The 14,741-nt window shown below is 41.7% G+C and overlaps 1 pseudogene; it reads right to left on the bottom strand.

The window, feature by feature from the left end:
* Positions 1–12,852, bottom strand: part of LOC129683259 (putative glutathione-specific gamma-glutamylcyclotransferase 2) — a 138,175-nt pseudogene extending 125,323 nt beyond the window's left edge.
* Between the last annotated feature and the right edge of the window lie 1,889 nt (positions 12,853–14,741).

Raw genomic sequence — 14,741 nt, 5'->3', positions numbered from 1 at the left:
GCAAATAATATTTTAATGAGATTCTCTAGCTGGTCTCACATCAACATGGAATGATGAAATGTTAACTGTTGATTGTCTCCTCTTAAGGCTAGCAATGTAAACCCTGGTCCCTGTTCTTAAAACATATCTAGTTTAATATTCAAGATTGTAGTGGAGCATAAAATTAGATCAATGCAAGCCTGTCTCTGATGGGGACTTTTGGATAAATCCAAGAAATTTCAAATCAAAAACCCATGGCCACTTGACCCGGTGTCACGGAAAAACATGACAGTTCCTAAGGCTTCACTTGGAAATTTTTGAACTTTGGTTAACTCAATGTTCCCAGGCTTAAAAATAGAATTGAGGTGCACTAGAGAATGGGGAATTAACAACACAAACCTCTGTCTATGGGAGTTAGAAGTTCTACATGGAAAAACATTTGTTTCCTTTCCAAGATCTGTTCATGTTTTGTATTTTGGATGCTGATGTGTGGGAGGGGCACTGAAGGCACATGACTGGGAGCTATCGTGGAGTGGTAGATGATTTATTTCGAGATAGGGTCTTGATCTACAATGCACACTAGCCTGGAACTCACTGTGTAGCCCAAGCTCACTTGAAATTTATGACAATCCCTGTCTCAGCTTCTGGAGTTCTGGGATCAGAGCCATGAGTTACCAACCACACCTGGTTCAGGAGTTTACTTTGAACTGGGGGGAAATAGACAATAGAATAAAGTGTAAACCAATACATAGTGACTAGCATCCTAAATACTAATATCTGGGAGGGTCTCACTTATTTTTCATAACAAAGGGCTGAGCTTATGATTTCTGTTCTCTTCTCAGAAGCCATACTCAGAGCCGAAGGAACTTGCTTTATATCATCCGTGTGGAGCTGTGCTCAGCCTGCCCACCTGCACACTCCAGAAGGAACCAGGTGGGTTTGTTTTGTTTCCTTCTCTACCTTCCCCCATTCCACATGTCCTTAAATATGCCTTCCCAACCTTGCCCCATTCAAGGTCTAATGACTTTCTGCTTTCAGACTCCACTTGAGAATTAACTATGGACAATCTGTGACAACAGCCCTCTCTTTTTGCCCAGATGTGTTATGAAACCATTCCATTTGGATTGATTGAAAGCTTTCTCACAGTGTCGGCCCATTTCTCATTGTTTTAACACAATGCTAGAGGCTGGCTGGTTTATGAAGAAAAAAAAGATCTATTTGTCTCAGAGTTTGGGAGGCTAGTTTCTGCCGTAGTCTGGTGAGAAATGCATGCCAAGTGGCATTGCAATGGGAATGCATGGCTTGACAGGAAGCCAGAGCGTGTGGAGGAGTTAGTCCTGCTCTTTTTATTATCTGCTCTTGCAGGAACTAACTGGAGCCCACAGTGACTCTGTTTGTCCCACTCAAGAGAAGCATCTTCAGTGACCTAACATCTACCAGTATGTTCCATATTTTAAAGGTACAGGACCTTGTCTCATTGCCACACTGGGGACCAAATTCCCAGGACATGAAACTCTTGGGGGTGAGGGGGCCAAACTGTGGCTGATCTGCAGCAATCGTGATTCAATTTTTTTAAATCTTTATCTTTATTACAAACTCCTCATGGCTGGAGACATTTTCAGGGCATTCACATAGCGTCTTCTACACAGCACAGATTTAATATGGATTCCTGGAAGATTGTGAAAGTAAATTAGCTCAAGTTGAGAAGGAGACTGTGTCCTTAAACTCTCACTTGAGGCTTGCCTTCTTTTAAGTGTCTGGTATGCCTTAAGATATTTATTTAGGAGGAAGAGGAAAGCTGTCCAATGTCCTCTGGTGTAGCTGAGACAGTAAGGAAGCCTCAGTCCTTGACATTATTATGGAAAGAATCAAGACTTGTTCTATTATTGTTTAAGCTGGATTTTTTTTTAAAGCACAAAATGACATGGATCTGAACCCAGACTGTCCCTGGGATCCTTGCATTAGGCAAGTCCATCCTTTTATGAGGAGACTCAGCATTATTCACATCAAATATCCTTCTGTTTCAACACAGCATTTCTAAAGCAAATATGGCCAAGTTGGGTGGAAGGCAAGCATACTTAAAATCAAATATAGCTTTTATAGATGTGTTGATACTCTTATTTGCTCATTATTTTCTGGGACCCAGGGGATTGAGCAGGTGATGCTGAAAGGAAATGTTTTGAGGTATAATCATGTCTTGTTCACATGTGATCTTTCTGAGTTACATGCAGGTTTCCTGTAATTCTTTCTTAAAAGGCAAGAAAAAGAAAAGAAATCTGAGCATAAGCAAGTTTTATAATGGTAATTATAATGATGTGAGACAACTTCCAGCTCTCCACAGAGGTGCCCTCCACCTTTTTTGGACATTCCCTTGATCAATAAATGAGTTTCCTCCTCTCTTGCTATGATCACCTGATACCTAGCAATCCAAAGAAATGTGCTTGGGGGCAGCTTCAGATTCCTTACAGTCAGGCCACTAGCTTGGATCATGGAAAGGGACATGAATATCATGTTTTGCTGGTGATGTTTCTATAACGGTGTGACTGTTGGCTGGAAAAGAGCCATGGCATGAGACCTTAGTCTAACTTCTGTGTATGTATATCAGCGCCAGGGTCCAACTTCTCTGTGTATTTGAGAATGTGTCCCTGACATGGATGATGTCCTGTATGATGTCTCAGAAGCCTGGAGATAAGCTTAACATTTTTAAAGACTTGGGTTTAGACAGACAAATGTTCAAAACGTTTAGTATCGGAGTGATACATGTAGGAAGATAAGGGAGAAAGAAATTTAATAAGTCAGGAAACTACTTCTTTCAATTATTCAGGTAACAAACGCTTACAGATATTTATAAGATATCCTGCTAGGTGTTGTGAATAGAGGAGTGAAAGATAATTCATTTTCAGAGCATCTGAAATGTAAAATTGTGGATTGTGTAATAATTTGTAAGATAGTACGGGTGCTGATTTGTTGTTGTTGTTATTCTTTGGGGGATTTGGTTTGGTTTGGTTTGGTTTTGGCATTGTCAGCTTGACATAAGCTGGGAAGAAGGAATCACAGTTGAGAAACTGCCTCCGTCAGACTGGTTGTAGGAGGAGCCACCCCACTGTGGGTACCACTCCTGGGCAGCTGGTCCTGGGGGATCTAAGAAAGCAGGTTGCCCAAGCCATGGGAGCAAGGCTGTAAACGGGATTCCTCCATGGTTTCCTCTTCAGTTCCTGCCTCTTGGTTCCTAATCTCCATGACTTCCTGTCTTGGCTTCCCTCAGTGGTGATGTGAGACATGTAAGGCAAACAATCCTTGTCCTCTCCAAGTGGCTTTTTTATCATAATTTTTATCCCAGCAATAGAAAGCAGGCTAAGACAGTGTATTAGTTTGCTTGGGCTGCTGTAATGAAGTATCGCAGACTGCATGCCATAAACATCAGAACTCTATTTTTCATAGTTCTAAGGTTGAAGGACAAGCTGGGGATTTTGGTATGTCTTATGGCTTCTTTCTATAAGGTACAAACGATACTTTTTAATCAGATCTCCCTTATGAAGGAACATCTCTGGTTGTGCCATTAGCTTCTAGAGATCAGGCCACTAGCTTGGCTCTGGCGAAAGAATTCGCCTATCAGGCTTTGCTGCTGGTGTTCCCGTAAATGTGTGTTCTATAAGCACTGCTTGGTGGTTCAAAGACCTCCGTCAGAGGCACAGTCCGGCAGGGCTCATGCTCACTTTCCTCTAGGTGCTGTTTATTTTTTTTTTCACAGGAAGAACATTTTCCTCTTGACCAAAAGTTTTTGGGTTTATACATTTCGGCAGCATGCGGACTCGTCACTGCATGAACAAGACAGCAGCAGAGAACTGGAGAAGTCGGCGCTTCCCTTCTCCTGTATTTGTTTAATGTCTTCATGATGAATCACACACAAGAGAAGTCCTCCATTCTCCCAGCTGAGATCCAGTGACTAACAGCAACGGTTTGGACCCAAGTAGGGTAATTGGAGTTTCTGGAATATAAGGGAATTATGGACTGAATCAAAAAGTTGTGTTCCTCTGAGGAAGCTGCAGGTGGGTAAAACAACTTGAGTTCAGTTTTGAGGATTAAAAGGGAGAAATTCCACTTTCTGAGGCAGTGAAAAATGTAAGCAGTATGTGACTCAAAGATGTCCACCATATGGATTTGTACGGATCGGCTTTCAGAGAACAGTGACATCAGAGAACAATTCTGAACTTCTGAAGCCCTGTGAGCCCAGGAAGCGGCAGAGGGTTTAAATGCCCTGAAATTAATTTTCCTGCTTTTATTATGTTAGCCAGTGTTTTCATTTTAGTATTGCTACCCAGAAGCAGTTTCTCAAAAGACCCACTTAAAAAAGATCACATCAAATAACCAAATGACACTATTCATTTTCTTAAATGACTAAAATATGAATTTCAAAAATTGCTGAATCGTGTCAAACTGAAATGGCCAGGATCAGTTTCATACAGATTGAGTCAATGGGAGGATTTACTCAAACTATTACAACTGTGAAATGAATGTTTAAATAAGCTACCGAGAGAAACGATGTTAAAGTCTCAGATTAAAGACAAGTAAATGTTTACTCTTTATGGAAGTTTGCTACTGAATTTCTTTGAGATTTTAATTCCTCGAGTTTGATTCCAGGCTTGTGTTGTTTATACTTAAGCTCTTTGGCACGATGCTGCCACAATGTAGTTAATCTAATCATATATGAATTTTAATTCGGGTGCCAGCAGGGTGTGCATACACTATCCAGGGTATTCATCTAAGCTGGTAAGAATCTTCAAGCATGAAGACAGAAAAATTCTTTGTCAAGGACAAAAAAAAAAAAAAAAAAAAAAAAAAAAAAAAAACAGAAAGGTTTTAGCTGAAACTCCAGAGCCTTCCATTCCATCGCCTTTACCTGGTGCCTGCCGTAAGTGGAGATTATCCTCTCTAGACTTTGCCAATTAATCTAGAATGTTTGCTCACATCCTCCTCCCATCTCCTAACCAAGGTTTTCATTGAGCATTGATGGAAAAAGGGTTGTGAGCACTGATAAGGACTGAAATTCACCACAAAGTCTAGTGCACATCCATCTTGTCTGGATCTCATGTTGTTTTTCAGTTTTTCACAGTCTTCTTTCCACCAACTAAACATAGAGTAGAAGGCAAGTTGGTCATCAAGGCGGCTTTGCATATCACACCGTGGTCTGCGGACAGTCCTCACCGTTTTCCCTATCACATTTATGGAGGTGATGAGCTCCTGCTTAGCCAAGTACTATACGAAGAAGCTATTTGACTTAGGGGTAAATTAAGACACTATCCATCACTGATTGGAGAAATTTGGTATTATGATGATATAAAGGGAGAGGTCTCAAGCTGTCATAAAATGTATAGAACTAAAGCTAAATACTGTAACTTTTCAATTTATAGCAACTCCTAGGATGCCATTCACTAATGGTTACATGTTGGTTTTTTTGTTTGTTTGTTTGTTTCCATATATGGGAAAGAAAAATTCAACTAAGCAGAGAGTGACCTAAAATGGGATTTGCTAATGGCATCCAAGAAGAAGGAAATATGTACCATTGCAGACAATAAAACAATGCAGCTCAAGACAAAAATCCTTGAATGTAATTTGAGCTACCCTCAGGTAGATTCTTAAAGGGCAAGCTTCCCTGGTTATTTCACTGTGATTTAACAGAAAAGAACACAGATTTTTTTTCCCCTCTTACATTTTCCCTAAATCTGGTTTTGAGTTTGGTTGGAGTTCAAAACCTCCTTGTGGCCATGGTCCCATCCTGGCTGCTTGTATTTCGTGAGTAGAAAACACCCCTGCCTTTAGGTGCTGTCTTCAAATCATACAATTATTTACTGAAGTTTTTCTTAGGAATGTGAAATTTTTATAACAGTAAATGTGAGCTTCAGTCATCATTTGGTGTTCTTTTTTTTATTAATTTTTATTTTTTTTTGTATTAATCACAGGTTATTTACTTTGGGTCCCAGCCATAGCCCCCTCCCTCATACCCTCCCAATCCTATCCTTCCCCCCTCATCTCCTCCCTGCCCTTTTCCAAGTCCACTGATAGGGGAGGGGTCTGACCCTAGCTTATCAGGTGTCTTCAGGACTGGCTGCCATGTCCTCCTCTTTGGCGGAGCAAGACTGTTCCGGGGTGGGGTGGGGTGGGAGGTGTCATTTGGTGTTCTTACAGAGAAATATCTACAGCACAGCATTTCCATCTGCATTTACACATGCATAGCTGTATCTCCTACCATTTTCCAGAGAACGTTTTTGATGTATTATCATTTCTTAGCCAAATCATGCCAAGAGACCTTTGCTACTAATGTCACCTTGGCACAGTGGGAAGCTGTTTTTAAGGCAGTTTAGCCTCTTATGAAGGAAGATAAACACTCAGTACAAGAGCTGTAATAGCAAAGAAAACTCACTGTTCCATTTAGCAAGATACTCACGAAAGGAAGGTCCGCCTTCAGAGGGCATAGCGTGAAAATAAGTATGTTGAGATTTGTGGCAACTCCAGGCGACATATAGTTACAGCAGGCCTGGAATCCTCCTGTGGTTATTTTAAAAACGCAGTGGCAGTGATTCACTGCAGTTTTTTTAGTTCCCTTCTCACGATCCAGCAAGTTTGTCTCTTTTAGAATGGTTAGTTGTGTTTACCTAACGAAACGTTTTGTCTCGCGCAATCTGAATGGATCCGTCTGTCTTGGTACAGGGTAGAGATGAACTAGCTTCAGAAGGGTTTTCTGAATTTGAGGCACTGGGTCATGAAGATTGTACTTCCCAAAAGGCATGCCACCAGCAATGACACTAAGAGGCCCTGAACATGCGGGTGAGCACACGGTCCCCCGCCCAGAATACTGTCCACATTACTGTTTAAATCTCATCGAGCAGAGCCATCTTGAGAGCGGCTGCCTGGGAAGCCAGACTCTTGCGTGCTGTCTTCTCTTTCCTCTCCAGAGTTGGTCCCTTCGTGTTTAAAGAAAGAGACTCTCAAAGTCAGGAAGCTAGTCAGACATCCAAACTATGTAGTGACGTGGAGGCCCCTGTGAACCGGAAACAGACACATACTGCATCCCTTTCCAACTCAATCAGTTCCAAACATCAACCTCCAGGGCTTGTGGGGCTTGGCTCTTGGCCCGCGCTGTACCCTGGGCAGAAGCAATGCACAGTTCATGAAGGTCACTCTTATTTTTTGTTTTTACCGTTTAAAGAGAGAGTTGGGTGTATAATCTTGGCACTTTTACAAGAGGTTAGTGGAGGAGAGGAAAGAGGAAAAAGTAAGACTGTTTTTAATTCATCAAACTGCTGCTGATTTAGGAATAATAAACACAAGTCTGTTTCCTTGATTATTTTATAAATAGCAAATATTTGGGTGAGGAGTCTGATAAGTGCGCAGACTATAGGAACTGTTTATCAAAATGATGCGTCAGTTAAAAGACAAAACAAAACAAACAACAGCCCCTCCCCCCCCCCAAAAAAAAAAACCCTTGAGTATGTCTGTGAGATTCCTCAGTCTGGTTCCCAAGGTCCTTAGTCATCATTCTCCTTGTCCTTTGAACTGGATCAAAGCAACACAGGGCCTCTGAGGGGAAAGATTGGTTCCATTATGCAAAAGGCAATAAGGTAGTGCCCTTCCCAGCAGTTAATCGGCAGGAATGTTGTAAAATGCTGTGTGGTTTTCAAATACCAAGACGGAAGTTTTCTGCTTCACAGTCTCCCTTGTCATCGAGACTGGCCTTCTGGCTTTCTCTTGCGTTGCCAACTGTTTCCATGTTAGGCAGAGAATCTGTGTGAAAAGTTGGGGGTAGCCTGGTACTTCACTGGGTCAGCCGTTAGCAGCATCGCAGGCTGCCCCATTGCCTGGGTTCTTGGATTTCAACAGTGCCCAGTTACTGTAAGAACCTCCCAACTTAAGCCACTGACCCAAACATACTGCAAATTGCGTTGAAGTGAGCAACACAGGCCCGGAGGAGAATATAAGAGGGAAATATAAACTGTGGTCACTTCATTCTTCTGATATTTAAAAATTAAAATGGAAATGTTTTGTCCATTGGATTGTGGGGAACTTTAGGATGGAAACATTTTTTTTGAAGCTCTTGCAAGCGGCATATTGATTTTTTAAAAAAAAAATATTGGACAACAAAAGGGAGGATAAGAAAGTGATTTTTTTTTTCAACAAAGACTTTTTGATCATTGGTTATCGCCAAAATAGAGGCAGGTCCTGAGGAGAGAGTGGTGAATGGAACGATTTGGCTCCAGATTAGAATGCACCGACCCTGTGCGCCATGTTTCTTGAGGTGAAGAACTACCTCGTTGTGGGAGAAGAAAAACACCAAAAACTGCTCAACCCCCACCCGCCACCCAGCTGGACTTGTCTCCTATTTCTTATGACTCGTTTTCAACCTAGAATTTCAGGAGGTTTAAAGTCATCAAAGCCCTTGGCTCTATCACACTCTGTCTGGTAGTTCCAGAGACCCAAGTCCTCCCAGGCCAGTTCAGCTCTGTCTGTTTCTATGCCAGACCCAGGAATAAATGAGCCTTTCTTGCCTTCCGAAGCACAAACTCCTCTGTGTAGCAAGGGTGAGTCCGTCCTGGTAACAGGCCATGCTGCTCTTGGAGACCAGTTTTATAATCTTCACCTGTGGGCTCTGTCTGAGTGACTTCTTCATGAACTTCTTCAAAGTAGATCCTAAACCTAATTCAAGAAAATAGCTGTGCGCTGAATGAGAGGGCAGTTAAGACCATACTCTTGGATCTGCTTAGATACGTTGCTGGGTAGTCTTTCAGAGGCCCTCTGTGGTAGGCTCCTGTCGTTGTCCCTGTTTTCTCCCTCTTCTGATGTCCATCCCATTTGTCTTTGAGTGAGGATTGATCATCTTGCCCAGAGTCGTCCTCCTTGCTTAGCTTCTTTAGGTGTACAGATTTTAGTATCTTTATCCTATATTGTATGTCTAAAATCTACTTATATGTGAGTATATACCCTGTGTGTCTTTCTGTTTCTAGGATACCTCAGGAAGATCTTTTCTAGATCCCACCATTTGCCTGGAAATTTCATGATTTCCTTGTTTTTAATTGAGTGTAGTATTCCATTTTGTAAATGTACCACAATTTCTGTATCCATTCCTCAGTTGAGGGGCATCTGGGTTGATCCTGACTATTACTAGGAAAGCTGCTATAAACATGGTTGAGCAAATGTCCTTGTATAGTTGAGTATGCCCAGGAGTGGTATAGCTGGATCTTGAGGTAGCACTATTTCTAATTTTCCGAGAAAGCATCAGATTGATTTCCAAAGTTTACATTCCCACCAACAATGGAGGAGGGTTCCCCTTTCTCCACAACCTCTCCAGCAAGTGTTGTCACTTGAGTTTTTGATCTTAGTCATTCTGATAGGTGTAAGGTGAAATCTCAGGGTTGTTTTGATTTGCATTTGCCTCATAACTAAGGATGTTGAACATTTCTTTAAGTGTTTCTCTGCCATTAAACATTCCTCTATTGAGAATTCTCTGTTTAGCTCTGTACCCCATTTTTCAATTGGATTACTTGATTTGTTGCTGTTTAACTTCTTGAGTTCTTTTTATAATCTGGATAGTAGGGTGTCAAAGCAGATGCTGAGACTCATAGCCAAACTTTGGGCAGAGTGCAGAGAATCTTATGAAAGAAGGGGGAGATAGAAAGACCTGGATGGGACAGGACCTCCACAAGGAGAGCAGGAGAGCAACAAAACCAAAAAATCTGGGCACAGGGCTCTTTTCTGAGACTGATACTCCAACCAAGGACCATTCATGGAGATAACCGAAAACCTCTTCATAGATGTAGCTCATGGCAGCTCAGTGTCCAAGTGGGTTCCCTAGTAATGGGAACAGGGACTGTCTCTGACATGAACTCAGTGGCAGGCTCTTTGATCACCTCCTCCTGATGGGGGAACAGCCTTACCAGGCTACAAAGGAAGACAGTGCAGTCACTCCTGATGAGACCTGATAGGCTAGGGTCAGAAGGAAGGGGAGGGGAACCGCCCCTATCAGTGGACTTGGGGAGGGGCATGGGAAGAGATGAAGGAAAGGTTGGGAGGGGCCGAGGGAAGGGGCTACAGCTGGGATACAAAGTGAATAAATGGTAATAAACATAAATAATAAATGAGGAAAATATTTTAAGAGAGCATGCTCTTGTGTGGAGGAAAAGGAGATTTAGTTCCAAGCAGCCATGCTGAGCATCACACAACTGCATGTAACTCCAGCTCCAGGGGCTCCAACATTGCTGGATCTAATGGCACCTGCGCTCCTGCGTACACCTCCCCCCAGCGCCCCCACAATTTAGAAGAAAATAATCCTGATAAAAAATAGGGACATTGTCTGCTTCTTTGCTTTATTTTTACATAGCATTTCTGTAGCTCAGGCTGGCCTAGAACTCACAGCAATCCTCCTGCCTCAGCCTCCCAAGGACTGGGATTATAGGCATAAGCCATAATTCCCAATTAAAAATATCTTCTTTCAATCAATTTTATCTGAGGGTCTTTGAAGTTCTCGAGATAGGTTTAAAACAAATTATCAGACCTTCTAAGAGGATGGAAGCCTCAAGTGGATTAAACTTGGCACTGGGAGGCAGAAAACTCCATTTGTCGGTTTTTAAGCTGTCAAGGAGAAGGGTCCCTGTCATATCCCAAGAGGGTAGGCACCATGACAATCACAGATGAGCTATAAACTCAGTGGAAGACACTTGCAACTGGTGACCTTGTTTTGAGAAAGAAATCTTTTAATGTAATGGGTCCATGTTACACACAAAATATTCCCTCAAGAAAGCAGGGTGTGTGCGTGTCATTCTTTTGATCAGCTTAGAGTAAATGCACTACTACCTAAAAAATGAGTTTCCCTGCAGTCTCTTTTTGTGAGTATGACATCACGTGAACTTTACCTAAAGGTCAAAACCACCTTCCAACTGTGAAAAGCCATGGTATGATTTTACCATAGCTTTCATTTGAGCATTTATTCCTACACAACCTTTGCAAGTGTGTAGATAATTTATGACCTATTTTATGGACAGAGAAACTGAAATCGCTAACCATTAACAGGTTGTGTTTTCCCAAAGTTACTCAGTAGGTAATTAGTAGATTTAAGAAAACAATCCAGGACTGAAACTTTGCAGTTTCTTGGCCTTTTTCTCAGACCTTTATACCCATGCTGATCCTGCAGCCAATGAGGTAAGAATATAAGAAACTAGTATTGGGGACCTCAGTGGACTATTGCCTCATAAAATAGTAGATAACAGGGCATTGTGATGGGGCTGTCTCTTTGTCTGAATTTGCTTCGATTTAGTGCTTGAATAAAGCAAGATTAGGAAGCACCCTGCCCTAGGTTCTTGACATTATAGGATATGTCGCCTCTCTCTTCACACACACACACACACACACACACACACACACACACACACATTAGCCATGTGTGCATTCCTCGTGCACACACTTTACCTTTGCTTGGTGACTATGTTTGCAGAACAAAGCAATATGAGAACATATCGCAAAAGCCTATGTTATGGCCCTTGCCGTTTTTGACATCAGAAGTAAGTATTGCTTTGGAATACACAGGTTTTGGGATACCAGGTGCACATCAGTAAAAGACAAATGAATTGGCTCCTCAGGTCCTTTCGCATTGCAAAGTCGAGCATTTCTTAGCATTGAGTCTATCTTCTTGATACTCTTCAGTGTCGGCTGCTGGACTAGCATGCACTTAGCACTTATTCTGAGTACTTTTCTCGGTGTCACACTCTACTAAGGAATACTTTGTGGCTTCGTATTACTCTTTTTTTTTTCCCCAAGCCTAATGTATCCAGCTTTATTAAAGGTACTTTCCATAAACAATCATGGTATTTCAGGCAGGACATGGGTGAACCATCATTAACAGTATACAAGAACTTCCAACTCCCTTCTTGTGTAGACTAGCAAAATCAGAAAGCCATTATAAAACCCGGTGAAATCTTCATTCAATGCTTTGAAAAGGGGGAAGTAGCTTAGAGTGAGGGTTGACATTTCACATTAAGGATGTTGTTTAACAACTTTTCACAAGCCGACCCTGACTTTCAAAAGGAAGCAAAAATGGCATTATTATCAATCTGAAGATCCACAATTTTTTATAAAAGGAACCACCACTTTTCTGAGGGCACTTGATGATGTCACTGCAAAGTCCAGATCGCCCAACAGACCGGAAAACCAATTTTAGGGGGTCAGGTTCCAACAGGTCTCTGGTTTTAAGGGAGTCAAGTCAATGTTGATGGTATGGGGGGAGGAGAATACAAAAATGAATTTAGTTTTCCCATACCACAGGGCATTTCATGCCATGGTGACCACATATGTCAACACGGCAACGTCCCTTCTGGGAGCCAACAGAATCTTTCAAAATTATCAGGGAAAAATGTTTTTCCGTCCAGCTTTGGAGACATCTTGTTAGTGACATGTATGTTCTTTCCCCCAAACAAGGAAGTGTTCTGTGTGCTAACACCATAGCTTAAAAAAAAAAAAAGTAAAACAAAATTCTGCATTTTTATAAAACTTGATAAAAATAGTATTTCAAACTGTACAGTCACCAGAAGTACACAGTTATCAAAAATGCACACACGCCACTTGGCATCTCCAGCACCTTCAGCTTTCTGAGCCTGGTCTGTTTGGCATCTCTATTTTCCGCAGGATTATTTGCATCCTTACCGGCGTCAGCCTTCCCTTTCTTCCCCTGGGTACCTTCTCTCCCTTCTTTTCGGGGGCCTTTTTAGGCTTGGGCTCTGGCTTTGGAGGAGAAGGTTTAGCAGATAACCTTGCAGATCTTCCCTGTGGCTCGTCCTTCACCATGGCTTTATCTCCTTTAGCATCCCCTTCGGCCTTTCTTTTGGGCATGGTGACGGTGGGGGATGTCGGCGCTGGGGGTTGTGGGGGGAGAGGAAAGGCGGCACGCGGGTTTGGTCTGTCCGGGGGGTTGCTCTCGCTGCTTCTTCACACTGCTCCTTCGTATTACTCTTTAATATGTACATGTATGTGGCTAACTGTGCCATTAAGAAAGTAATGGTGATGTTAATATTTTATTTGGACATAAATATTAAATCGCATGTTTTTAGACCTAGTTTGTATTGTGCATAAGTGGATCTGCTCAAAAGTTAAAAGGATACCTTTACTGTGAGGCGAGGGGAAGTCGGTAACTAACCAGGGTTTTTGTTTCCCTACTTTTAAAGGAAAGTGTTGAACGTGGTGCTCTCTGTGGTGGCTTTATTCACTGGAAACTTTTTAAAAATTATTATACTTATAAATTACATAGCTCTTATAAACCTTGTATAAATCTACTATACACCTCATATTAAACTTGCTATGAGCCTTATAAACTTAGCATGAAAGTAAATCCTGGGGCAGAGGAGAGGGCTCAGACGGTAAAATGTTTACAGGGCAAACATGAGGACCTAGTTCAGATCCCCAGAACCCTAAAAAAACCTAGGCAGTAGTATGCATCTGTTACATAAACACTACAGTGGCAGAGATGGGCAGATCCCTGGAGCTTAGCTTGCTGGCTACTCAAAGTAGCCAATGAGGGAGTCTCAGGCTCAGTGAAAGATTCTAGCTCAAAAATAAGGTAGAGAGACCCCCAACATTGGCCTCTGGCCTTAAACACATGTGAGAATGCACACATGTGCATATATTAACAGGAATTTTACACACACACACACACACACACACATACACACACATACACACACACGAGCACACACAAGGTCTTCTCAAGCATCACTTTGCCTGCTCAATATCACATATTAATCCATTACACAATTGTTAAATATCAAATACATGTCAGATATTTTTGAGTAGGAAGACAACAATAGGCAAGCGAATGTCTAAGTGAAGCTAGGGCATCTCATGGAGAAGACCTGTTAAGACCTGTTAAGCAGATTACTTGTCTCCGTTCATTGTGTTTCCATAACAAAACAATACAAGTTTATTGATCTAGATTTGAAGGCTGGGAATTCTAAAATCGAGGCAGTAGCAGATTCTAGGAACTACCTTTGTGCTGGTAGGCTGCCCCTTCTTGCTTCCTTGTATAATAGAAGGTAGACAAGCTTTCTGAGGCCCCTCATGTTGAAGCACTTATCCCATCCATAGAGTTGAAGTCCTCTTAATCAACTCTCAGTGGCCTCTTAATCCCATCATATCTAAATTTTAGAAGGAGGCAAACATTAAAACCAGGTAATAATTACTATGTTACAATATAATTAGCATGAGCTCTGGGCCTGTGAAACTAGAAGCTCTAGATAGGACAGCAGGTAAAAATGACACCAAGAAAGGTTTACATGAACTTTATTCTATAAGTCATGAAAATTTCAAAAATGTATAGACAGGTTATGAGTATCATAGATGCAGATGATACGGAAATCATGATTTGACAATGGTCTGGATTAATGGAAGCTAGATAAGAACCAGAGAAAGAAGTTAGGGACAGACCTCATCTAGATGTTAGATCTTGAAGGCTCAGGTAGTAGAGTAATAGTATAAATGAAAAAGAGGCAAGATTGGAGTCATATTTTGAAGATATAGATGAATCTGTCTGGGTAGCAACTCCTTTCAAAATGTCTATGATGGCTCATCTTGACTACATCTGGAATCAACTATAACACAAGCAATTGGGTGCACCTGTGAAGAATTTTCTTGATTAGGTAGATTATTTGAGATGGGGAGACCGACTCTAAATCTGGGTCACATCTCCTGGTGGCAGCCCCATAAAAAGGCACGTATGAAGTGAGCTT

This window comes from Psammomys obesus, unplaced genomic scaffold, assembly GCF_907164565.1.
Source record: "Psammomys obesus unplaced genomic scaffold, mPsaObe1.curated_primary_1811, whole genome shotgun sequence".
Taxonomy (NCBI): Eukaryota; Metazoa; Chordata; class Mammalia; order Rodentia; family Muridae; genus Psammomys; species Psammomys obesus.
The sequence above is the reverse complement of the archived record's forward strand: the minus strand, read 5'-3'. Positions and strand labels throughout refer to the sequence as shown.